The sequence below is a fragment of the Pleurodeles waltl genome, chromosome 10 (genome assembly GCF_031143425.1).
Source record: "Pleurodeles waltl isolate 20211129_DDA chromosome 10, aPleWal1.hap1.20221129, whole genome shotgun sequence".
Taxonomy (NCBI): domain Eukaryota; kingdom Metazoa; phylum Chordata; class Amphibia; order Caudata; family Salamandridae; genus Pleurodeles; species Pleurodeles waltl.
In genome coordinates this window covers 803678249-803705031 of record NC_090449.1, presented here as the reverse complement: position 1 = coordinate 803705031, position 26783 = coordinate 803678249, and the positions used below count along the sequence as shown (strand labels likewise).

The 26783-nt window shown below is 46.6% G+C and overlaps 1 protein-coding gene across 1 annotated transcript in view; it reads left to right on the top strand.

The window, feature by feature from the left end:
* The window catches only part of DNAH11 (dynein axonemal heavy chain 11), a 2866633-nt gene that overhangs the window by 1883889 nt on the left and 955961 nt on the right, over positions 1–26783 (top strand). The gene's annotated exons all lie outside the window — the stretch shown is intronic.

The window sequence follows — 26783 nt, the reverse complement described above, 5'->3', positions numbered from 1 at the left end:
CTTGGGACCACACACCTACACACCTTGCTGAAGCACCCGAATACCCTCTCTGGTGATGTGCTACACAAATCAACATGACAAATATATCTATATATGTCTATGAGTGTATATATATATATATATATATATATATATATATAATTATTGTTTTTTTTATTTCACTTAAAAAATGAAAGGTTACAGGGACATTATAGTTACGTTCTAACTTCATTGCCACAAAAACCAGAGAAATTCAGCAGTTATAGTTAGTTAATTCAAGTAACTATAACTCACGCCGCCGCCGTGCAGTTAATTGATCAATAATTTTACTGCAGATGTTACAGTGACATTATCAATGAAGTTATTAAAGATGTCATGAGTGTTGTAGTTTGTGGGGTATTTAGCAGTGCATGGCAAGGGTGCGAGTTATAGTTACTTTAGGGCGTCCGCATTATAGTTAGTTGAAATAAATCTAACTATAACTGCTGAATTTCTCTTGTTCTGTGCAAGTAAATTCAGAACCTAACTGTAATGTCCCTGTAACCTTTGGTTTTCTGAATGAATTTCTAAGGTTTTTTTAAAATTCTATTTCCTAACTATAACGTCTCTGTAACCTTTGTTTTTTTCAATGAATTTCTGTGTTTTTTTTATACGCAAAGTGATTTTAATGAGTATACATAAATCCAACCACCACCGCCTTTGGCCGTGCCCAGCGGAGGTTGACTGCAGGGCAAGGCCTGCTGCCGGACCCTGTGGCCAAGCCCCAGTAACCTCCCAACCCTGCGCCCCGCACAGCCTTTTGCCATGTGCGGCTGGGGTTGGCCACAGGACCTGGCTTGCAGCCAGGCCCTGCAGCCAAGCCGCTATAACCATGCAGAGTTTTTAAAACTTTAAAAAATGATATAGTTACAATGATATATTTTAGGACAAATTGAAAACAAAAATGTAATTGTCAAGTAAAAAGAGTGACATCACCTTTTAGTATATACCTTAAACGTTTGAAGTTAAAAGGAAATTAACTTAGGCAAACGACCAGAAACATACTAAGACTGGAACCCTTAACCTTCAGTGTGAGGGTCAGTGACCTTAACCACTAGTCCATAGAGGACTCATTAGTGTATAGCATCCAAACATAACTTTGACATTCAATCCTAAGATTTTTGTGGGTGAAAAAGACGTACAAATTGCATCACTGAGAATGTTTAACATTCAAAACACTGGTAAGTAAATAGACACACTGCATGATACCATGACTTGAACCTTCAACCTACTCAGTGATAGTCCAATAGCTTTACCAGTAGGCCAGAAGTAACTTCAGTTTTATTTATTTTTTAAAGCTAAAGGACCGCAGGGAGAGCCTGAAGGTCCCCGCGGTCCTAGCCGGCTTCTGACTCCAGCAGGATCCTGCATTGCTCCTGCAAGCAAGGAGCTGCTTGAAATAGCAGCTCCCTGCTTTTAAGAGCAATGTATTCATCTGTTTTACACATATTTGTGTGCAGGGAAACAGATGAAAACTCTGCTCTCTGTAAGCCAGGCTGTTTGACAGCTGCTGCTTGCAGAAAGCGGAGTTTGTTTGCTTTTGCTTGGTAAGTAAAAGCAAACAGCTCTGTCCCTGAGGTAGGCATCCCAGGCCATAGCAGGAGCTGTCCCTGGGGGTGTTGGTCCCTCGGGCCATCATTTTCTCCTTGGGGGGAGCACATGGCCCCCTCCAATTTGAATTAGCCCTAGGCAGGTGGTGGTCCCTAGGTTCCGAGGTCCATGATAGACCCCTTTCCTTCTTTAAATTGAGCCCAGGGAAGGTAGTGGTCCCCAGGGCTATGGGGGAGTGCACATGTCCCCCCTTAATTAACATGTTAAGCCCCAGGGAGGTGGAGGTCCCCAGGGCTGTGGAGGGGGCCACATACCCCCCGCATTCATAATGATTTAGGCCTCGGGGAGGTGGTGGTTCCCAGGGCAGCAGGGGGGCCATGTGGCTCTCCTTAGTTAACATGTTAAGCCCGGGGAGGTGGAGGTCCCTAGGGCTGCCGAGGGGCCACACGGGACCCCCACATTCATTATGATTTAAGTCTCAGAGAGGTGGCAGTCCCCGGGGCATGGGCAGGCCCAGTGGGCCCAAATGCAAATTAATTATAAGCCCTGAGACGTGGTTGTCCCCGGGGCATAAAAATGCCCTAGTAGAGAGGGACCCCATGCACCCCCTCTTTTATTTCAACATGCCTCTGGAACGTGGCCCACCCAGGGGCTTCATAATGTTTTTTTTTTTAAAACAGAGCTAAGGGGTTGGAGTATCCCTACCCTGGCACATTTTCTTTTTTTTCACTTTTTTTTCTGGGACTTGGCTGAAGCCAGGTCCCAAGATGGCTGCCAATGCTTCCTGGCTGAAGTGTTAGCAGCCAATCAGAGTTAAGCAGATCTCTGCACGAGCGTGTTATTATTCGCAAAGTCATCGGGGAGGAACAGCGGCCCTAGATATGTAAATTATAATTTCCTTTAATTTCTTTTTAACTACTGAACTGATTTACACCAAATAACACAAAGCAAATCTGTGGAACCAAATCTGGCTTTCTGCCAAATTTGGTGTAATTCCATCCAGCGGCTTGGGCTGTAGTTGTGTTCAAAACCCCTATAGAAATGAACATGTGCAATGCATTGTTTTTTATCTCTGCCTTTTTCTCGGCCCCCACTTAAAGGATAACTCCAAAACTTTCCACGTGCAGCAAGAATCACCAGAACACTTTTTGGGGAAAATTTTGTAAAGATTCGTCAAATGACACCAAAGATATAGGCAAGTCAAAAAATGCTTTTTCTCTGGAAACATGGTCCTAAATATAACTACCTACTGGCGACCCCTAGTAGGTAATATAAATGTGTGTGTGTATGTATGTGTATGTATATATACATATATATAGTGTTATCCCAGGAAACCTGCCCCAATCTGCACACTGTTCTTTGGGCAATTCTGAGAGATGGCACAAATCCAGTTCGACTAGTTGCTTTTCAAAAGGGCTGTATTATTTCATTCAATAAAATGCGAGGTGCCACAAAGAAAACCTGGCCTATGTGTTTCGGCCAAAAGCCTTCGACTGGGCCAGTATATGTGAACAAGCCCGGTCACCGGGTAAAAACGCGTCATACGAGTAGTAAAAGTTGTTTATGCACCTGCTTGAGTGTCATTATTGACATATTAGGACGTTTGGAATTATTTGCCAGGTTGTTCCGCTGGCAGAGACGCACCACCCCCATGGGTACAGGCTCCAGGAGGAGCAGTTGTTTGTTTGGAGATATATATATATATATATATATATCACCTAGTGGCGGTCACCACTAGGTAGTTATAGTTAGGACCTAGTTTCCGTATACAGAGCATTTTTTTTATTTTGCCTATAACTTTTGTGCCTTTGATGAATCTTCACAAAATTTTCAAAATGTATACTTTGGTCAGTTCAGCTTCTGTTTTGAAAGTCAAGCGTGGGCCGAGAAAAAGCGGGGGTCCCTAAACGCGTTTTTCCCGTTCATTTTTCAGTTGGACCTTTGGATACACCTATAGCCCAAACCGCTGAACAGAATAACACCAAATATGGCACAAAGCTAGATCCATTTCCACAGATTACACTTTTTGTGATTTGGTGGGAATCCGTTCAGTGGTTTTGAGAAAATTACAGTTAAAAAAAGAACTATACAGGAACGCGGATACTCTTCAGAGCCGACTGTGCCCGTGCAGATATCTGATCGGCTGTCAACACTTGAACAAGGAAGTGTTGGCAGCCATCTTGGGTCTTGGCTTCAACTGAGTCCCAGAAAAAATAGTTTAAAAAAAAAGGGGCCAGGGTAGGGACACCCTGACCCCTTAGCTCTGGAGCTGGTGCCCAGGAGGGGCCCTGCCAGGGCTTAAAAGCATTTTTGTTTAATGTTGGAAAAATTCCTGGGTATGGACCTGCAGATTTTTCTTATTTTTTTTATTTTTTAAAAAAAACAGCATTTTCCCGCCCTTTTTATTAAGCCCCCAGGTTGGCCAACTCCTGGGGGCATTAACATTTCCTATGCGGGCCGTCCACCCACTGCAGCCCCTGGGATCCCAAACTCCCATGGGCTTAAAACAAACACCTCTCTGTGGCCATTTGAATCCTTGGAGTGGGCCACGTGGCCCTCCTCAAGGAGTCACTAATGGCCCTTGGGACCACCACCCTATCGGGCCGGTTCCTGCTATATCCTGGGGTGCCAAACCCCAGGACATAGCTGTTTGTTGTAATTTGATGGGACCTGAACGCTCCTACCAAGGTACAACAAACACTCTGCTCACAGTGAGGGAGAGCTGTCATACAGCTCATCCTCTCTGCAAGCTGAGGTTTCCTATGTCTCCCTGACTGCAAAGATACAGGCAGGGAGACAGAGGAAACGTCTCTCTGTGACAGCAATGCTGGCTCCTATAGGAGGTGGGGAGCCAGCTAGGATCCGGGGGCCTTCAGACTCCCCGCACAATCCCCAGCATTGCGACTGGGTGCCCTGTAGGGCACCCAGGTCACATGGCTGGGCCCCTGGGGATGCGGTCTTTGGGACAGAGATCAGCCCTGGGGAGGGGAGCCACAAGGCCCCCTTCACCAAAAATAATTAAAATAATAAGGCCTGTTTCTGGGGGATGGAGTCTCTGGGGCCAAGATCAGTCCTCAGGAGGTTGGCACCCGGCGCCACTCCCCAAAAACAACATTAATAGTTGGGCTGGGCCCCTAGGGTGGGGTCCCTAGGGCCGAGATCGGTCCTGGAGAGGGGGGCCATATGTCCCACCTCACCCACCCAAAAACGTAATAATCAAGCTGAGGCCTGGGGGATTGGGTCCCCAAAGCTGATATCCTCCCTGGGGAGGGAGGCCACCTGGTCCCTCTCCCCCCAAAAATTCAATAAGTAACCCTGAGGTATGGGGTTCCCTGGGCCAAGATCAACCTAGAAAGGGGAGCCCCTTCCCCCAAAAAATGAATAACTAGGTCAGGTCCCTGGGAATGGGTCCTGGGAGCTAAGATTGGCCCTGCAGCTAACCCATAATGTGCTGTAGGCTGTGTGCAGCATGGGATTGGGTGGTTATAGGGGTTGGCTGCAGGGCCTGGGCACAGGCCAGGCTCTGTGGCCAACCACCGCTGCACATGGCCGAAGGCTGTGCGCAGCGTGGGGTTGTAGTTGTGTGTGTATATATATGTATATATATATATATATATATATATATACAGTATATATATATGTATATATATATAAAACATTACCCAGTGGCGGTCACCAATGGGTAGTCATAGTAAGGACCACATTCCCATAGGAAAACCACTTTTTTGTTTGCTTGTAACTGTGGTGCCGTTTGATGAGTCTTCACAAAACTTTCCAAGAATAAGTCCTATCCATCTCAGTGTCTTCCAGGAAAATTTGGGGGTGATCTATCAAGCAGGGGCTGATCAAAAAGGGATGTCTCAAAATGCATTTTCCCCCATTAATTTTTCCATCAGCAAATTGAACAGAGAAACTGTGAAAACTGATAACTGGAAGTACACCAAATTCGACAAAGTTGGATCTTGGTTCACAAAGTGTGCTTTTTGTCATTTTGGTGTAAGTCTATAAAATAGTATTTGAGAAATTTAGGCTCAAAAACTCTGTATATTTCACCCCCGAAGGATCTGCAAAGCCAACAGAGCTTCAAATAAGATCTGACTATCTGCCATCACACCAACAAACATGTGTCAGCAACCATTTGTGAACTGGGGGGCTCTGAGTCTCTTGTCCTGGAAATAAGTATAAACATAGATATAAGGGATAAAATAGGGATACCTCTGGGCCTTGTGCACCCCCTCCCCTCCCCCCCTCAACCTCCACGGGACGAAAATGATTTGTTTTTCAGTGTTTAACAAATTTGAGGTGGAGCCGTAAATTTTCAGTAAAATAGAAATAGCATGATCACCCATGCTTGAAAAAGGTGGTGGGCCAGGGTTTTTGGATTTTTTAATTATTTGGTGAGGCGGCATGTGATCCCCCTTCCCAAACCTTTTTCTGAATTTATTTGATTAAAACATCAAGGGGGTTAATGACCTCTATGAAGATCCAGAGAACCTATCCCCTGTGGCTGCTTTCTTTATTAATAAGTCCCTTTGAGGGCCCGGGCCTTTGTTTCAAAATTAGGGGAGGGCATGCAGCACCCAAGCCTTTATCAGGCTTCAGGAACCCCATCTGCCTAAGCAGCATCTTAACTTTAGAAGGCTGGCTCCGTCTTGGTGTTCCGGGGACCCCCAACCCCAGGGAAACCATTGTTTCCTTGCTTGGGAGGGCATGGGTGGAAGCACTAGAGATTTTCCCTGCACATGCTCTTCCGGACAGGGAACAAATGGTGTCCCAGGGGTTGTGCTCTACAGTGACTATAACCTGTGCACTGCCATGCACAGTGTTGTCATCAATTATGTCATTTCTGATGTTGCAGTGATATTATCAAATACCTCATAGAACATGTCGTGAGTGATATAATATGGGAGGTAATTAGTGCATGAAGAGGGCACCATATACAGATAGATAACTATAACTTGTGAGCTAAAATGGTTTTGTTAATTTAAAATGGAATGTTTTAACTGATATTTTTGCCTAACTATAATGTCCCATTAATGTCACTGGTAGTACCTAGCACTAAATGGAACTTGCTATTGTGGAGCTGTGCATGTTGTACAAGTGCAGAATTTAGTCAGGTAAACTACTGGCTGAAGTGGGTTGACCCTGTGCTATATGCTGTTGGTGGGCAGAAGCAAATGTGACACTACAGTAGACCAACAAATTATAAGAGCTTACTAAAAGCCCCACTAAGCAATCTTAAAGAATACATAGAGTGAACTTTAGCTCTACCCTGGCAATATTAAAATTTCTTAGGTCTGGCAGTAGCCAAGACCTTTAGGCCCTGATTTATACTTTTTTTGCGCCGCATTTGCATCATTTTTTGACGTGAAAGTGGTGTAAACGTACAAAATACAATTGTATCTAGAATCTGCCTCATCCAGCCCTCCATTAGAAGAGTATCTCCCATTATTCTGTGATTATTAGGACTCGAATTTGAAGTGCCGGGAAGAGTACTAGCTTCTTTCTCTACGGTGGTGTTTGATATTAATAAATATGCTGTAGAGTAAGTGGGGACCTCCCTGCCGGGGTCTACTACCTTATTTGAAATTATAGCAACATCTACAACCCCTGTTCTGGGTGTAGATATGGATTCCTCCCGGTCGGCATTTCTGATCTCTTTTTCTTCAAGCACAAATGGTACTGATGCTTTTGTTTGCGCTTTGATGTTGGCGGAAGTTGAAAACAAAGGGTATGTTGACAGTTCCTTAAGCTGAGACCTGATCTCCAGTAGTGTGGGAGGTTCACTGCCAGAGACCGCCATGATTGATGTAGAGGCTGATTGGGGGGGATATCGATAATCTTGACGGCCTCCCACTTTGCGCTTGCCTTGGTGCTGGTGGCACATCTGAAGCGGGCACTGCTAGTCCTGGAGTTGCTGACAGCACTGAAGGAGCTGACGATGAGGAGGCCCGCTGTGGCGAGCCTTGCACTGCACTAGAAATTTGGAGCCCTCCATCCGCAGGTGGAACCTCTGAACTGCTACCCGGTCTGCCCATAGCGGGAGTCAATGGCTTAGTTGATGTTTTACTTATAGGCCCTTTTGCTATTTTCCCCATTGTTCGTGCCCTGGAGCTTGAGTCTCTGGTAATCCTTTTCATTCTAATAAGTGAGGAAAAATCAATTTGGACCCCTCCAGGAATTCACCTAGAACACTTAGAAAGGCCCTAGAGCTCCTAAAGTCCACTTAAAGGCCAAAGAAAGGAAAGTCACCACCGAGTAATCCAGCTTCCAACACCTCGATTGCTATGTCTCTTATGCCCCTTTGAGGTGATTAACCCCAATATTGCTCCAATTCTCTATGATTGTCATAATATTTACTGAAACAATAAATCCATGGTTGAGGGAGCAGTTTTTTATAGCCCCCCCCCCCAAATCCCGCTGCTTTCATACCTTGTTAAGGTCTCTTCTCCCGTCTCACCAGTCTCCCATTGAAATAACTTAATTTTGCAGTGTACTCTGTTTCGAATTGAAGGGAAGCAGAAACAGGAGGGTCTGTAGGCCTTAGCCCCTATTGTGGCAGAAAAGCTCCTCCTGACCAGGGCTGGAGGGAACAGAATCCATATAATATCATGCCGTTGAAGTGTGCTTTCTGCGATTCACAACGTGCCTGCTGTGCACTCGTATCAGCAAAACTTCTCTCCAGCATCCACTGCTGTTGCTGCCGTCATACACGCCGAATCCAAAACCGCGCGTAAGACGGGAGAGTGCTACTCACTTGGTTCTGCCCTAACCAGGTGCACCTCCCGCTTGAAAAATGCTACGGGTAAGGCACTTCAGTTTTCCCAAGCGGCAGCGCGAGCCCTCACATCCAACGCTCCGCCCGCCATCTTGCCTTCGGCAGCTGAATTACTGGTCCTGGAGCATGACGGGAGCTCCCACGGGACCCAGCCGCTAAAAATTTGTGTCCTCTTTTCCAAAATCCTAGGGACTCTAGAGGTACCCAGAGTTTGTGGGTTCCCCTGAAGGAGACCAAAAAATTAGCCAAACTACAGCAATTCTTTTTTTTTTAACAAATGGGGAAAAAAGGGCTTCAGAAGAAGGCTTGTGGGTTTTTTTTCCCTGAAAAAGACATCAACAAAGCGTTTGGGTTCTAAAATCACCATCTTCCCAACTTTCAGGAACAGACAGACTTGAATCAGAAAACCACATTTTTCAACACAATTTTGGCATTTTACTGGGACACACCCGATTTTTACTATTTTTTGTGCTTTTAGCCTCCTTCCAGGAAGTGACAGAAATGGGTGTGAAACCAATACTGGATCCCGTAAAGCTAAACATTTCTGAAAAGTAGACAAAATTCTGAATTCACCAAAGGGTCATTTGTTTAGAGCCTACAAGGTTTTCCTACAGAAAATAACAGCTGAAATAAAAAAATATTGAAATTGAGGTGAAAAAAACATTTTTCTCCACGTTTTACTCTGTAACTTTTTCCTGCGATGTCAGATTTTCAAAAGTAATATACAGTTACTTCTGCTAGAAACCTTCTAGTTGCGGGGATATATTGGGCTTGTGCGTTCATCAAGAACCCTAGGTTCCCAGAGCCGTTAAAGAAGATGCACCTTGAAATGGGTTTTCCTTGTATACCTTGTATACAGCAATTCATTTGGTGAAATATAAAGAGTGAAAAATAGGTATCAAGGAATTCTTCATATTTCCAAAATGAGCACAAGATAAGGTGTTGAGAAGCAGTGGTTATTTGCACATCTCTGAATTCCGGGTTGCCCATACTAGCATGTGAATTACAGGGCATTTCTCAAATAGACTTCTTTTTTACACACGGTCTTCCATTTAGAAGGAAAAAATGTAGAGAAATACAAGGGGCAATAACACTTGTTATGCTATTCTGTGTTCCCCCAAGTCTGCTGATAAAAATGGTTCCTCACTTGCGTGGATAGGCCTAATGCCCGCAACAGGACACTCAACATGGACACAATAAATTTTACATTGAAAACTGATTTATTTTTTGCAAAGTGCCTAGCTCTAGATTTTGATCTCTAGCTCAGCCGGCACATAGGGAAACATACCAAACCAGTGCATTTTTTAAAACCAGACACCTAGGGGAATCGAAGATGGGATGACATGTGAGGCTTTCACCAGGTTCTTTTACCCAGAATCCTTTGCAAACCTCAAAATTTGGCCAAAAAAACACTTTTTCCACACATTTCGGCAACTGAAAGTTCTGGAATCTGAGAGGGGCCACAAATTTCCTTCCATCCTGTCTCCCGATAAAAATGGTACCTCACTTGTGTGGGTAGGCCTAGTGCCCGCGAAAGGAAATGCCACAAAACACTATGTGGACACATCAAAATTATGAAATACAAAACTACCTGTTTTTGGGGGGCAGGGAGCACCTGCGTTTTTGGTCCTGGGCTCAGCAGCCATATAGGGAAACTTATAATATCAAAATAAGTGCACTGTTCCACGACAGAGAGAAAACAAGAAAGAGATCAGAGGTGGCGAAACTATACTGAGTATACTTAGGAGAGCCCTCAAGCACCCTTTTGGGTGACAGGTATCATCATCGGGCTTACTCCTCGCCAGACTGGTGCTGCAATGCCTGGCGGGCCGCCCAGCATTCTGGGTGGCACTCAACCATAATAAAATTGCTAACAACGGTGGTCTGGGAAAAGAATTTAATCAAAGATGGAGAGTGTAGAACAAAAGACAAGACTCTAAAATTAGCTCTGAACCTAAGCCACTGTTTTAATGCGATAGAAATTGGGTTCAGGCCAATATTAAAAACAAAAATATCAGAGTGTTACTGGGAATAATGTACCGTTACACTCTATAATCAGGGAAGGTAGTTCACCTAATCCTGCATGGTCAACATGTTTCGCGTCTATGTTTGGTCACAAAGTGATCCAGTGACGCTTCTTCAGGACCCACAAAAAAAGCCTGTGATTATAAAACTACTTCTCCTATATATCAGTAATATTATCAAGTGCACGTACAGTCACTTACAGAGTGGAAGACAGAATATGCCTAAGTCAATCGGTCAGTATAGTCGCCCATCCCATATTAGAGATTGGGCTCCCTAGGTCTGCGCTAGCATCAACCAAGGAAAACGAATGTATCACGTCCTTGGTGTGTCCGGGAACCTGGGCAGTTTCCCGGACACACCAAGGACGTGATACATTCGTTTTCCTTGGTTGATGCTAGCGCAGACCTAGGGAGCCCAATCTCCAATATGGGATGGGCGACTATACTGACCGATTGACTTAGGCATATTCTGTCTTCCACTCTGTAAGTGACTGTACGTGCACTTGATAATATTACTGATATATAGGAGAAGTAGTTTTATAATCACAGGCTTTTTTTTGTGGGTCCTGAAGAAGCGTCACTGGATCACTTTGTGACCAAACATAGACGCGAAACATGTTGACCATGCAGGATTAGGTGAACTACCTTCCCTGATTATAGAGTGTAACGGTACATTATTCCCAGTAACACTCTGATATTTTTGTTTTTAATATTGGCCTGAACCCAATTTCTATCGCATTAAAACAGTGGCTTAGGTTCAGAGCTAATTTTAGAGTCTTGTCTTTTGTTCTACACTCTCCATCTTTGATTCAATTCTTTTCCCAGACCACCGTTGTTAGCAATTTTATTATGGTTGAGTGCCACCCAGAATGCTGGGCGGCCCGCCAGGCATTGCAGCACCAGTCTGGCGAGGAGTAAGCCCGATGATGATACCTGTCACCCAAAAGGGTGCTTGAGGGCTCTCCTAAGTATACTCAGTATAGTTTCGCCACCTCTGATCTCTTTCTTGTTTTCTCTCTGTCGTGGAACAGTGCACTTATTTTGATATTATAGGTTCAGGTCGGGAGACTGTGACCTGGACCAGTAATCTCCCAGTCCCCACTTTTGTTTAGATAGGGAAACTTGCCAAACCTAAACATTTCTGAAAACTAGACACCTGAGGGAGTCCAGGGAGGTGTGACTAACTTGCGTGGATCCCCCAGTATTTTTGACCCAGAATCATCAGCCAACCTCAAATTTAGCTAAAATAAAATCACATTTGTCCCACATTTCTGTGTGGGATCACAGCACCGGGACAAATTTCCTACCACTCAATCAACGTTCCCCTCGGTCTCCTGGTAAAAATAATACCTCACTTGTGTATGTGGGCCAAAAGCCTGTGACAGGGAAGAGCCAAAAACATGTTGAAATTGAGGGGGTACCAAAGCGGGTCCAAAATGGCAGTTTGAAAAAAAACATTTTTAGGGTGACAAGTGGGGCAGAATTTGTATCTGTGTAGACGTGACAATGCTGGGTGATAGGAATTTTGTGGATTCCTGCTGATTCCGGAAGGTTCCATCACAAAAATATGGGAATAATGTGTGATTTACAGCAAAGTTGGAGGCTTGAAGGGCATTGTGGGTAAGAAAATGGTGTGGGGTGCATGTGAAGCACACCACCCTGGACTCACCCAGATGTTTAGTTTTCAGATGTGTCTAGGTCTTGTGGATTTTTCTACATGCCAACGTTCCAAAGTACAAAAAGTGCTGCCCTCACCATTCCAAGTGGGACGATTTTGAGAGTTAGACAAGCACTCATGGCCCAAATGTAAAACCAAAACCCAAAATAATCAAATGTCCTCTTGCTTGCCGTGGGATAACATGTTTTAGTGTTCAGGGGAGAGCTGAAAGCGTGTTACCCCGTTGAGTTGGGTTGGGGGCATAACTATGCCCATACTGTTTGGTAGCCACCACCCCACTATTTGTTTTTTAATTCCCTGGCATCTAGTAGGTTTTCTGCCCCCCGGGAAGTGGATCAGGGATAATTGCCTCATCTGCCCACTGGCGGGCAGAACAACTTTGGCCACATTTATTTGGGCTGGGGGTATGGCCATATCCCCACCCTCTTTTTTTAAAAAAAAAGAATCTTCCCTGGTCTCTGGTGGGCTTTCTGCCTTGGGGGCAGATGGGCCTTCCAAAAATAGGCCGATCTGCCCCCAAGGAGAGCAGATATGGCCAACAGTAGTAATGTGCCCCCATGGGAAGCGACCCTTACCCGAGGGGCTGCCCCCCAAACAAAACACATACTATTCCCTGGTGCCTAAGTTGTTTCTACCCCCCTGGGGGCCAATCGGCCTAATAGAAATAGGACGATCTACCCCGAAGGGGGGCAGCAATGGCCTAAAATAAATTCTCCCCCCGGTGAGTAACCCTTGCCTAAGGGGTCGCTCCCCTTGCGTGAAATTGGAGTAATAAAAAATCCCTGGTGCCTAATGGTTTCTACCCTTTGGGGGCAGATCGGCCTCACAACAATCTGCCAGGGGGGGGGGGGCAGAAAAAGCCTTAAAAAATATTACCCCTCTAGGGAGCGACCCTTGCCCAAGAGGCCACTCCCCTTATTCATATATATATATACACACACACACAAAATCCCTGGTGTCTAGTGGTTTCTGCCACCCTTGGGGGAAGATTGGCCTAATAAACATAGGCCGACCTGCAGAAATGACCTAAAAATAATGTGCCCCCCAGGAGAGCGCAACCCTTGCCTAAAGGGTCACTCCCGTCCTGCAAAAAAAAAAAAAAAACAATCCCTGGCATCTAGAGGTTTCTGCCCTCCGTGGGGGCAGATCGGCCTAATAACAATAGGCCGATCTTCCCCCCGGGGGGCATAAAAGGCTTTAAAAAAAATCCCCTCCCCCCCCGGGAGTGACCATTGCCCAAGGGGCCGCTCCCCTTAATCAAATATATACACAAAAAAATATAAATCCTGGTGTCTATTGGGCATTTCTGCTGCCCGATCGTTTTGCGATCGGGCAGCAGAAATGCTGAGAGAAACATCAAAGGAAAGGAAAGACCTTTCCTTTCCTTTGGTGCCTCTCCCACCCCACCTCCCTGTCGGAAGAGAAATTCTTTTGCATTGTGGGTGGGAGTCCGGAGGTTGAAGGGGAAGCAATTCCTCTTTTATCCCTGCCCTGGGGCCGGGTGCAGGATGAGCTAGTCTCCCCAGCACACGGAGACCGTGGCAGAGGGCGAGACCAGCTCGTCCAGGGCACCCAGAGGGTTAAAGAATTCATAACAATAGGTATCTGATTGTTGCGCTGTCAAGCTAGACCTAAAAGTGGCATAACCTATGTAGAGTGCAAAAAATGCACAGAAATATGTTAATATCCCCAGATCTGAACAACGGAGATAAAGTAAGCAGAGAGCGGTATTTCTCTTTCAAATTTGTCTGAATAATCATTTGAAATTATGGATGCAATTGCACACATTCCCCTGGAGCCTCGATGTGCTATCAAAGAGTGCGCACAAATATCACCTTTAGAACAAAAGGGTATTCTATATTTTTGCATGAGAGCATATGGATCCCTAACACAAAATCCTGTACTGAATATATCCAATTATTGTGAAAGACTTCTTCTCATCCTGCATGCCCATTAGAGAAGTTCACATTATAATTTGTGTACTCAACTCACTCACTTTAATGATTATTTATTGCGGTGTTCACGAGATAGAACTGGTTCAATTAATCAAGGGATGCTTAAAAATCTATTAGTATGAATTAAATGAGCTCCTGGGAAAGTCACAGATAATTTACTAAAGCCTTGTCAATAATGGTTAGAGCTTGCTGGATAACCGCTTACAAGTGGTTACTGATGCAATTAAATGTTTCAAACGTGTACCACTGGTGTGATGATAAAGGGGGTTCCTTTTTCCAACTTATTTTTAAATTTCAGTTAATGACAAAAATGAACGTGCTGTTTGGAAAAGAAAATCTGCTTTGTATATATGTATCATGATTCTGTGAATCTGTTTTGAAGGGATTATTTCAAATTTCAATCTGTTTTTTCCTGAGACTCAAACCTTGTTCTCCAATTCTATGCTCGGCGCTGGCCTTTGGACCGCATCTCTTCCCCTTCTTTAACTAGAATGGCTATATTACATGTTCTCTAGTTCAGTTGGAACATACAGTCCCATTTAATGGTTGGATATAAGAAAGTATTTCTGAACTGCTAATCTTTAAAGCATATTGCTAGAATAGAGATCCTTAACCCGGGATTTCGCAACACCCACTCAGGAGTTTCACAACTATTTAAAAAAAAAATAGTATTACCAGATTAATAAAGTACATCTACATTAAAAAATACACATCTAGATTTAGAAATTTTCAAACATCCTGTAAATGTGAAGGAATGTGGAACTGGAAGTCAAAAATGAAGTTGGCACACTTAACTTGATCACAGGGAGCAGGCCAGATACAGTGGACAAGTGAAACTCAGCGACCTCAATTAAAGCACAACATGTCAGAGAAACAAACAGACAAATGTTTGATGCAACGTCAGCAGTAGCGACGTTCACTTCCATACAATGAAAATATTACATCGCTTTGGCAGTGCTAACATTTTCCCCAAGCAGCAAAGCCTCTAGCCAAAGGAATAAAGATAAATCCGTAATCTTGGTAGCATTTCTCTTGTGGCAGACGGTCAAAATAGCGAATATCTGACTTCGCACAGTTCTCCTGTTGACCTCACATGACACCTGTTATCTTATGAAAAGGCAACTTCTCTTGTTAGTGCTGCACAATAAAACACAGACATCCAATGTTGTCTCTTGAGAATGACATAGTGCTCAAGCTGTGGCTTGCAGAACAGGACACTGGATCCTAGATGGGTACTCCAGGACTGGGCACAGCAATCCAGACAAGGCATGACACAACTGTACACAATACTCCAGGTGTGGGCAGAGAACTGAACACAACTGCAGGTGGTATCTTCTGGGTGGGCACAGTGCTAACAAGGCTAACATAGCTGGGCACGCAATGCCAGATGTGGTTTCCACAACTGAACACACTACTCCAGATGTGTTTTTCACAAGTAAACACAGAACTCCAGATGGTAAGGTAGTTCAGAGGAAGCTGCACCCTCTACTCAGTTATGGCTGTAAGCTCAAATTTCAGGATTGACTCTGGCAGGATCAAATCTGCCTTTTCATTCTCACAAGGCATGCTACATATCTACCATTGCCACATCAGAAATCTGTGTGTGACCTCATGGCCACAGGTTTAAATGTTGGCAGATTAACTCAGCTGTTCATCCATCCGAGGATGATTAAAGAAGTACCAATAAATTGGGTAACTATAAATATCTGTTATTCAGTGCTAATGTTCCCAAGTGGGAGAGTGCACACTTTAGAAGTACACATGTTATTATTACAATAGGAACTGGCATAAACGTGCTTAGAAGAACATGCAATCTGTGGAAGGTGCTGCATTAATGCATGTTGCACTCTCTTCCCTACAACAGGTACCTGTAAAAGAGCTCCGGCATCAACATGAGGAAGTATTGTGCTAACAGACAGTACAATACAGTACATATAGGAGCCCTTTGTTGTGAAAACACATCATACACAGCCAAGAAGCTGCACTTCCTTTCAATTAAGGTATCTTTCAAACGTGGCACATTTTCACTGACAAAGACTGAGGGGGTGATGATGAGTGTGGCGGTCCATAGACCTCTGCACTCACGGTGGCGGTCTGGACCACCAGCTACGCAGAGGTCGAACCGCCACATTAGAACCCTGGCGGTCGAACCGCCAGGTCCGTCATGATTGCGGATCCCGGTGGTCTGGAGGATGGTGGCGGTCCTAAGCAGCGCTGCCCTGGGGATTACAAACCCCTTCTCCGCCAGTGGTTTCATGGCGGTAGTACTGCCATGAAAAGGCTAGCAGAGAATGGGTGCAGGGGGTCCTCCTAACCAGCACAATCGTAATGTTTGTGAACATTGCAAGGGTGCTGGGGCACCCAGAGGGCTACAGCATTGCCGCTGGATCGATTTACGAGCCTCAGACAATGCTGTAGACTGTTTCCCAGTAGGCCAGTGGGGGTGGAAAACTTAGGACCTAGAAGGAAGCCCATAATAGCTCCAGCGGGGAGGTCGCCGTCTAGGAGTGCCCACTCTGTCTGAAGTTTGGCGGATAGAGTTTTCCATCCACCAAACTTAAAATGACCCCCTGAGTGACTTTTCAATCTTTCAGTTGCCGACGGGAGATAGGTGATTTATCAGAACACCACCAAGACCAGCAGGAGTGGGCAGAGTCAGTCCTGTAGGCTTTAGTACAGTATGACTTGCACACAGAGGTCCAGATGTGTTGAAAAATTAAAATATCCAGAGGTGCTGAAAGTAGATGGGGTGAGCAGATTACCTTTCATATTTCCTGGCTATCCATGAAAAAAAATGTACATTTAAAGGAGAAAAATTCACATTAGGGTGAATATCTGTCACATTAAAATGACTTTCAGTTTTGCTAATGAGAGACTGCATACAATGGAAGGTGGATCTGTCAGAGGATGTGTGTACATGTTGAGCAAGGTCTGGAAATGAGATCAACTGAAGCTGACTTCCCAGGTACAATCAGTGGATCTCGGCTCCACAGCCTAAGAGCTGGGCAGACTTACCTTCAGCACTGCCATTCCCTCCTCAGGTGGTTTCTCTGTCTCCCCAGCAGTTGCAGATTCCGGAACTAGTTCCTTCGGGGTGGCCCTCTCAGCTCTTGGAAGCGTTTGTGTGTGCTGCAGTTCTGCTCCGGCAGCATGAGAGTGCAGCAGACTTTCAAAGTGCCTCGCAGTGTGGGCCTTACAGGAGCCAGGACTGTGCCTCCCTGCTGCCCAATCCCAACCTCCCAAAAAGTTAGTCGGATTGGGAGTAGTGGGCGGGAACAGACTGACGGCATATCATCAGCCAGTGCGCTCTATGCTACCCAGCCAGCTTTGTTTACAACATAGCAAGTTTCCCTCAGCCATAAGCCAAGCACTCACTTTCCTTATGGCACACACCTGTAAAAGTAATGCAGGGCCTTGCTAGGCATCAATTAGGCAACTCATGCAAGCTAGATACAAAAATGCAATCAAGTTCTCATGTGCCCCTGAAGTCCCAAGCCTGTTTGCTGCACCGTGGGATGCATATTGTGTAGTAGTGCATCTGTAGTCACCTAATTCATTGCACTGAGTGCAGAGGAGCGCAGCATGAAGCCCGGCACCTGCACGCCCCCCAAGCACTGCCTCCTCCAGTCCATGGACAGCCTCCCCCAGCAGCGCCCTGCTCAGGGAGCGCACTGGAGGAGAGGGAGAGAAAAGAGAACACAAGCGCAACAACAGCCTACGTGAGAGAAACAGAAATGAGCACACATGTGTACAAGCCCATAAAGAAATAAACACAAAGAAGTGGGGGTGAGGGAGGGGGGCAAGAGAGGAAAGTCAGCACAGGTGCATGTCTCCAAGTAATAACAATTACTGAAGTGGATGCTTGCTTGTGCCCCAGGGTGATGGTTGAGTGCAGGCGATGCCAAACGCACTCAAGTGGGTCCCTGCTTGTGCCCTGGGGGAACTAAATAGTGCCTGCTTCGTCCAGAGCACGGAGAAGGCATAAAAGGCACATCGGACGATCTTCACCAAAATAATAGCAAGCTGAGCCAACGGCACATGGGCAGCACTGTAACTTTAAAGCAAGGGTGTAGCTCTTGTTAGGTTTAATTTAGTTTTCCTGATCATTGCTTGAGACGCTTAAAACAAGTTCCACCAAAGCGGAGAAACACAGTACTTGGGCCTTGGGACACTGATAAGAGCAGACACATGAGGAACAAGCATTTGGTAAAGGCAGGAAATATGCTTCAGCCAATACAAACAGAAGAAAAGTAAGTGGCAAGCACAGGAGCCAATGAAATGCAAGGGAAAAACAAGGGCGGTATCTAACCCCCTTTAAGATATATTTAATACTATAGATTTCAGAACTAGATTTCACAAGCACAGGGCAAGCGCTGTACAGGCAAAATCTAAAAATGTACTGTTTCCCCAACCCGCCTTCCTCTACTCCCTAGGAGATGGTAAAAGAACACGTGCAGTCCCACAAACCTCTCATTTTGTAGTGTCTCTGCAGGCTTAAGGTAAACATGAGAAGGTTGTGGTCTCCTGTCTTATTTTTTTTGGACAAATTATTTTTGTAAACGCTTGTCTGTTTGCTCTCTCTGTTCACTTTTAGGATCGTTTGCTTAAAATGTCACAGGGAAAATCCTAATTTTTCATGTTAGTTTAGAATGAACTCCTCTCAAAAGCATAGGTACCCACTGGGAGTGATGGACATTCTCTTAAACACATACATGCACATATACAAGTACAAACTCACCCTCACACACTGTCTGGAGCAGGCATTTAGACACTGCAACTCAGACACACAGGGACACATTATCAGATGGTATCAAGTGAGTGTTGACTGTAATAGATAACCAGCTCACCACATAAGACATCAGTGCCCTTCTTCCAAAAATACTGTAGGCGGTAGATAGAGAAGAGTCAAGGGTTGCAGGGCAAAGCATTGTGGGAACGTCTATGTGACCCTTGACTGAGGGCCTGAGATGTTGAAAGATTGGAACTCCAACAGAAAAGACATACTTAGGCCCGTATTTATACTTTTTTTAGCGCAGCATTTGCACCGCTTTTTGGCGCAAAACGGCGCAAACCTACAAAATACAATGGCATTTTGCAAGTTTGCGCCGTTTTTGCGTCAAAAAAACGACGCAAATGCTGTGCAAAAAAAGTATAAATACGGACCTTAGTATCTGTAACAGTGGACAAGAATGAGAAGGACATTCAAACTATATGCCTGACTACTATTCCCACTAAACTCCTATCTTACCTTTAAGTAGAGGTGAGAATAACACCATCGTCCCAGAATAAGGTAACAAAATCAGTGTTCATCACAAACATGAAAGCGTGAACACGCCGTGAAAACAAGGAGAAATGAAGCAGTATAGTAGTACTAGAAATGGAGAGGATGCAGTGTCTGGGAAAGATGTGGGACATAGGAGTCTCACATATGGACAGGACGAATAGTACAAAAGTGTCATTCAGGGACAAGGAAAATAATCAATCACAACACTGGAGGGAATAGAACCCGGAAGTCAAAAGGAGTTGAATGGCAGGTGTCTCAAATGTCTTAGCAAAAGATTTCCATGTGACCCAAGGGATAGGACAAGAAGGATTCAGAACAGGTGTATATGGCAGAAATGCAAAGGAGGAGGCACCCAGCAAAGACTAGGAGGTCTGGGTATTAGGTCGGGTCAAGCTAGATCAAGCAGAAAAAGGAATGAAGTAGTCCTCTGTTTAGGGAAATACTTGCATGACAATAATGTATAGAACAAAATGCGTAGGAACCAGAGGTTTGAACAATTGTCTGGATGTGAGTCTGGATCAGTTCACTCCTTTAGTCGTGGAGCTCAAAGAAATTTTCTGTGTAGGTGAGATCATATATTTGGAGCCTGCTCCATAAATTACCACCACTTGACAGGGCCCCAAACATGCACCTTACTACCAAATAACCCACTCAATAGAATTACCTTGTTCCTGCAGCATACAGGCACACAATGACACTCAAACACAACTCTACGTGGAAGAGGTGCACAGGTTATCACTAAAAAACTATTAACTGGCAAACTTGAACAAAAAACAGACACTGCTCACAGAGACACTACAGAATAAGGAGGACGATGTAGATCAGTTCGAGAATGTTGGATTTAAAGACTTTGGGGCATATTTATACTCTGTTTGCGCCGGATTTGCGTCGTTTTTTTTTTACGCAAATCCGACGCAAAGCTAACTCCATATTTATACTTTGGCGTTAGACACGTCTAGCGCCAAAGATCTTGGAGTTTGCGTCATTTTTTAGAGTGGACACCTACCTTGCGTTAATTATATGCAAGGTAGGCGTTCCCTTCTAAAAAATGACTCTAAGGCATGTGCGCCTTATTTAAACTCCCGTGCAAAAATGACGCACAGGAGTGGGCGGGCCTTAAAAAATGACGTCCAGCCGCTTTTGCGTAATTTTTTAACGCCTGGTCAGGGCAGGCGTTAAGGGACCTGTGGGCTCGGAAGGAGCCCAGAGGTGCCCTCCCATGCCCCCAAGGACACCCCCTGCCACCCTTGCCCACCCCAGGAGGACGCCCAAGGATGGAGGGACCCATCCCAGGGAACTTAAGGTAAGTTCAGGTAAGTATTTTTTTCGTAATTTCTTTGTGGCATAGGGGGGCCTGATTTGTGCCCCCCTACATGCCACTATGCCCAATGACCATGCCCAGGGGACATAAGTCCCCTGGGCATGGCCATTGGGCAAGGGGGCATGACTCCTGTCTTTGCTAAGACAGGAGTCATTTCAATGGGGGTTGGGCGTAAAAAAAAATGGCGCAAATCGGGTTGAGGCCAAAATTTTGCCTCAGACCTGACTTGCCCCATTTTTGGACTCCCAAGCTCCATTTTCCCCTACGCCGGCGCTGCCTGGTGTGAGTCATTTTTTTTTACGCACACCAGTCAGCTGCGCCGGCTAACGTCATTCAATAAATAAGGCGCCCGCATGGCGCTTTGGAATGGCGTTAGCCGGCGTTAACATTTTTGACGCACAACTGCGTTGGTGCAGTTGTGCGTCAAAAAGTATAAATATGGCCCTTTGTGTGGGATGGTTTAGTTTTTTTCTTTGAGATCCATGCCAGGTAAGGAGCTATTTAGAGTCGATGGTTGCATGTACATCGAAGGTCTCAGCCTGAAGGAATTTAGGATGAAGACTAGGTCATAGAAGAAAGCCATTTGCCACATATTACACCTTAGTGTTTTGAACAGCAGACCCTAAAATGTTCCTGTGCCCAAGGACTTCAGGAACCTTGATATCTCACTGAGTTTGGAGTTAACCCGAAGCTAAGATCATTATTCATGTTGTTCTACTTAATCCAACACCCAGTGCTTGACTGCATTTGCTCATAGAATTGTCGTTAGTGGCCTCGTCCCTTTGGAGGCCCACAAATGAAATGGCAGACCACTTGTTTATTGAATTCACGCTAGGATTGTCGGTGAGATTTACATTTTTAACTTCCGTTTTATGAGACATGTAGAACGCAGCTGATGAAATATTGAGGTATTTCTTTAAACAACTTATATTTTCTTGTATTTATGTAAATTATGAAAGATGTGTAGATTTCTCCAAATTGTTTTAGTGCACATTTAATATTCATTAGAAATCTCAAAGTTTTCTAGAGTACTCCACAAAACCTTTTACAATTTACAGCTTAAGACCTACTCCTAGAAAAATTAAGTGAGTTCAAAATTAAGTCAATGTGAAGGCAGTTCCATTTGAGTAGTTTACATGTACAGTTGTGTATGTAGAACTGCCTTTGCAATAAGGCATCTGCTCTTATATTTATTTATGTGTTGTTGCCTTCCCGTGCGGATGTACTCTCCTTCAACACAAGAAAATCCATGACTTTTTCATGATTTAACAATAGGTCTTAGACAAGTTTATTAATGTCCACAAACTGTGAGTTTGTGGTTGTGCACAGACTTCCCCAGACATGCGCTCTTTGGAAAGGTCAGTCCCTGCCTTTGTGAGTGGATTTATTTAAGCATAATATTAGGTCAGATTAGTTTCAGACTAGTAACTTCCTTTAGAAGTGCCCATGTATGTTTTGTGAATCTGAAAACTGAATGTGCATTCCTAGGTAAAGTTGTAGGCATGTGTAAATTGATTTGAAGCTCGTGGGAGGGAGAAGGGGCCGCATGTGGCAGGTGGTGGTGGAATGAGCTACCCAAAAAAGTAATAATAAAAAAAAAAACATATTTGTCTCGCTGTGCCTCCACCGCACCACTCTTCACCTGCAGGAACAGGCTCAGCCTCCCAGCCTGCCCTGCATCCAATAGTAGTGGGATTGGACAGAGCACCCAGCCAGGGCACTCCAAGGCAGAGTGGAAGCCTCTGCCTGCTCTCTCCAATCTGCCACTGCATTGCTGAGTTGGAGAGAGCCTGGTGTGCATGTATGTTTGGCCGGCCCGAGATGGCCAGCAAAAAATACATGTGCACTGAGAGCGAGTGCACAGCATTGCTCCTCTGTCCCTGTCACACCAATGGCCCAGACCCTTTTGCAGTAAAAACATAACAAACATAGTTTATTATGTTTTTAATGTAAACGTTTTGCAGCTGCTGCTGCTGGCGGGGTGGGGGTGACGTTCCTCCGCCATAACAGAGGAGCCACCCCTGGTGTAAATTCAACTTGAAGTACATGCCCAGGGCGAGTGCTTTGTGAAGGCAGACCTTGGTTGGTGCTCAGTTAGGAGCAAAGTTACCTTGAAGATTTTTGTTTTAGCACTAAGAAGCGTAGTACCTCTGTGTTTGGATCAAACACTCATATACAAACCGAAAAGAGCCTGGCAACCTCACAGGGCTATATATCATGAATGGAGTCAAGAGATTTGTGTTACAAGCTGAAACTGAATGTTTTCTGTTATGGCGCCTCAGCATTGGAATGTCTTATTGCTGCAAACATGCAGTGACCTTTCTCCTACATGAAAGGGTTCTTAGATTTAACTATCTACTTTTGATGGTTGGACGTTTTCGTTTTCACAGTACATCTGTTCTTAGTGACTCGAAGTGGTTACATTTGTGAGAAGGAAAATCCAAGGCACCTAAGCATGTGGTAAAGAAGCAGCATTCAGGGGAAGAGAGAATGGTTCTTTTGGGCAACTCTGGACTGAATGTCAGGCAAAATAAACATCTTTGATGCTATGCAATTTCCCGCCGCTGCGTCCCCTGCGGCCCCTCCCGCCACCCCCTCCTTTTCACTGCTTCATTTCTGCCAATTTCCCACCACTGCATCCCCTGCGGCCCCTCCCGCCTCCCCCCTCCTCACCGCTTCGTTTCTGCCAATTTCCCACCGCTGCGTCTCCTGCGTCCCCTCCAGCCTCCCCCCCTCCTTCTCACTGCTTAGTTTTTGCCAATTTCCCGCCACTGCGGCCCCTGCGGCCCCTCCCACCTCCCCCTCCTCACCGCTTCATTTCTGCCAATTTCCCGCCGCTGCGTCCCCTGCGGCCCCTCCCGCCTCCCCCCCTCCTTCTCACCGCTTCGTTTCTGCCAATTTCCCGCTGCTGTGTCCCCTGCGGCGCCTCCCCCCTCCTTCTCACCGCTTCGTTTCTGCCAATTTTCCGCTGCTGCGTCCCCTACGTCCCCTCCCGCCTCCCCCTCCTTCTCACTGCTTTGTTTTTGCCAATTTCCCGCCGCTGCATCCCCTGCGGCCCCACCCCCCAGCCCTCTCATTTGTCAGGCCCTCCCGCCTCCCAGCTGCCACTCCCACTCTCCCCTCCTCTTATGGCACCCGCGGCGCAGCGGGCGCACCAAAGGCAAACCCGTCTGCGCCCGTCCGCGCCTGGACCGCGCCCAGCGCCAGGACCCCTGGCCCCAGCAACAGCCACCCCGCCAGCATTCGCTACGATGCCAACACCCTCCACGCACTCAACACCAGCCGAGACACCACCTGCTTCCAGGCCTCTCCAAAGAGCACGCACGGACCCTTCTCCTGCCACAACTGTAGCTTCACCTGCAACAGAGCCCACATACCTCCTAGGATCAAGACCAACCACCTCCATTGCATACTCCTCAATACCCGCTCAGCACGCAAGCACGCCATCGAAGTCTGGGACCTGCTCGACTCCACCTCCCCGGACGTGGCATTTCTAACCGAAACTTGGTGGAATGACTCCTCAGCACCTGACATTGCCATAGCCATCCCGAACGGATACAAAGTCGCTCGCCAAGACCGCACCAACAAAACCAGAGGAGGCATAGCCATTGTACACAAAGCCACCCTCGAAGTCAAAACCACCCTGGACGAATCCTTCAGCACCGCCAAACTCCTACACTTCCAAGTCCGCACAGACCCCAACACCACGCTCAGAGGAACACTCATCTATAGACCCCCAGGACCCAGGGCACCTTTCAGCAATGCCATTGCCGACCTGGCCAGCAACCACGCACTCGCCTCCACGGACTACATCCTCCTCGGGGACCTGAACTTCCACCTCGAAAAAAAACAATGACACCAACTCCACCACCCTCACCGGAAACCTTGCGAATCTCAGCTTCACACAGCTCGTCAACACACCCACCCACACAGCCAGTCACACCCTTGACCCCATCTTCTCCACAAGCAACCACGTCACCTTCAACCATACCACCGAACTCTACTGGACCGACCACCACTGCGTCCACTTCACCTTCAAGAAGCAGACAGAACACCATCTCACCGAACAACCACCCCACCGACGATGGGGTAAAGTCACCGAACTTCAACTGTCCAACGCCCTAGCCCAGAAACCGCCTGTCGACCCCACTGACCCTGACATCGCCGCACACAACCTCAAACTATGGATCAACGACTGCGCCGACCGCCTTGCTCCACTCAGAAAACCCTCCAACAACCACATCAACAAAAAAGCCACCTGGTTCACCGACGACCTCCTAGCCTCCAAACGCCACTGCCGAAAACTCAAGCAAATATGGCTACTCAAACGCACTCCAGACAACCACACGGCACTCAAGGATGCCACACGCAAACACCACCAACTCATAAGGCTAGCAAAAAGATCCTCCTTCAAGACCCGCCTAGAAAACAACGCCCACGACTGCAAAGAACTTTTCAGAATCGTAAAAGAACTCTCCAACCCAAACGCCACCGTCAACGACATCACTCCCTCCCAAGAACTATGCGATGCCTTAGCAACCGCCTTCCACCGAAAAATCACAGACATCCATGACAGCTTCAACTCCCCTCACACTCCGGACGCTCCTACCCCATCCACCACAAACTCCACCCGCTCCAGCCGACTGACCTCCTGGACCATCATCAGTGACGACGAAACCCGCAAGACCATGAACTCCATCCACTCCGGATCACCATCAGACCCCTGTCCACACCACATCTTTAACAAAGCAGACACAGCCATCGCACCACACCTACGGAAAGCCATCAACATCTCCTTCGAAACTGCAAGATTCCCGGAAAGCTGGAAACACGCCTAAATCAATGCCCTTCTCAAGAAACCAAAGGCGGACCCCAAGGACCTGAAAAACCTCCGGCCCATCTCTCTGCTCCCTTTCCCGGCAAAGGTCATCGAGAAAATCTAAACTCTCAGCTCACCCGGTACCTCGAAGACAACAACATCCTTGACCCCTCACAGTCTGGCTTCAGACGCAACCACAGCACCGAAACTGCCCTCCTCACCGCCATAGACGACATCAGAAGCCACCTCCACAATGGAAAACATCAGCCCTCATCCTCCTAGACCTATCAGCCGCCTTTGAACACCGTCTGTCACCACACCCTAAAATCCCGCCTCCACGCAGCAGGAATCCAGGACCAGGCCCTCGAATGGACCGCATCCTTCCTTGCCGGCAGAACCCAAAGAGTCTGCTTCCCCCCGTACCAATCCAAAGCCTTCAACATCATCTGTGGCGTACCCCAGGGCTCATCCCTCAGCCCGACGCTGTTCAACATCTACATGGCCCCCCTCGCACAAGTGGCCCATCAGCACAACCTCAACATCATCTCCTACGCCGACGACACCCAAATCATCCTCTCCCTCACCAAGGACCCGCACACCGCCAAAACCAACCTCCACGAGGGACTAAAAGCCATCGCCGACTGGATGAGAGACAGCCGGCTAAAACTGAAATCGGACAAAACAGAGGTCCTCATCCTTGGGCGCACCCCCTCCGCCTGGGACAACACATGGTGGCCGACCACACTGGGTCCCCCACCTGTCAAAGCAGGTCAGCGCCATCTCCTCCTGCTGCTACAACACCGTCCGCATGCTCCGCAGAGTTTACAAATGGATCCCAACAGAAACTAGAAAAACAGTAACCCAGGCCCTCGTCAGCAGCAGACTCGACTACGGCAACGCCCTCTACACCAGTATCTCATCCAAACTCCTACAACGCATCCAAAACGCCTCCACCCGACTCATCCTCAACATCCCTCGCCACTGCCACATCACCCCCCACCTAAGAGACCTTCACTGGCTCCCCGTCAACAAGAGGATCACCTTCAAGCTCCTCACCCACGCACACAAGGCACTCCACAACACTGGACCAACATACCTGAACAACAGACTCAGCTTCTACACCCCCACCCAGCAACTCCGCTCCACCAACCTCGCCCTCGCCTCCATCCCCCGCATCTGGAGCAAATCTTCGGGCGGCAGATCATTCTCGTACCTCGCCACCAAGACCTGGAACACCCTCCCGTCGGATCTACGACAGTCTCAGGACCTTCTTTCCTTCAGAAAACTCCTCAAGACCTGGCTCTTCGAGCAGTAGCACCCCCGCGCCTTGAAACCATCACGGGTATGTAGCATGC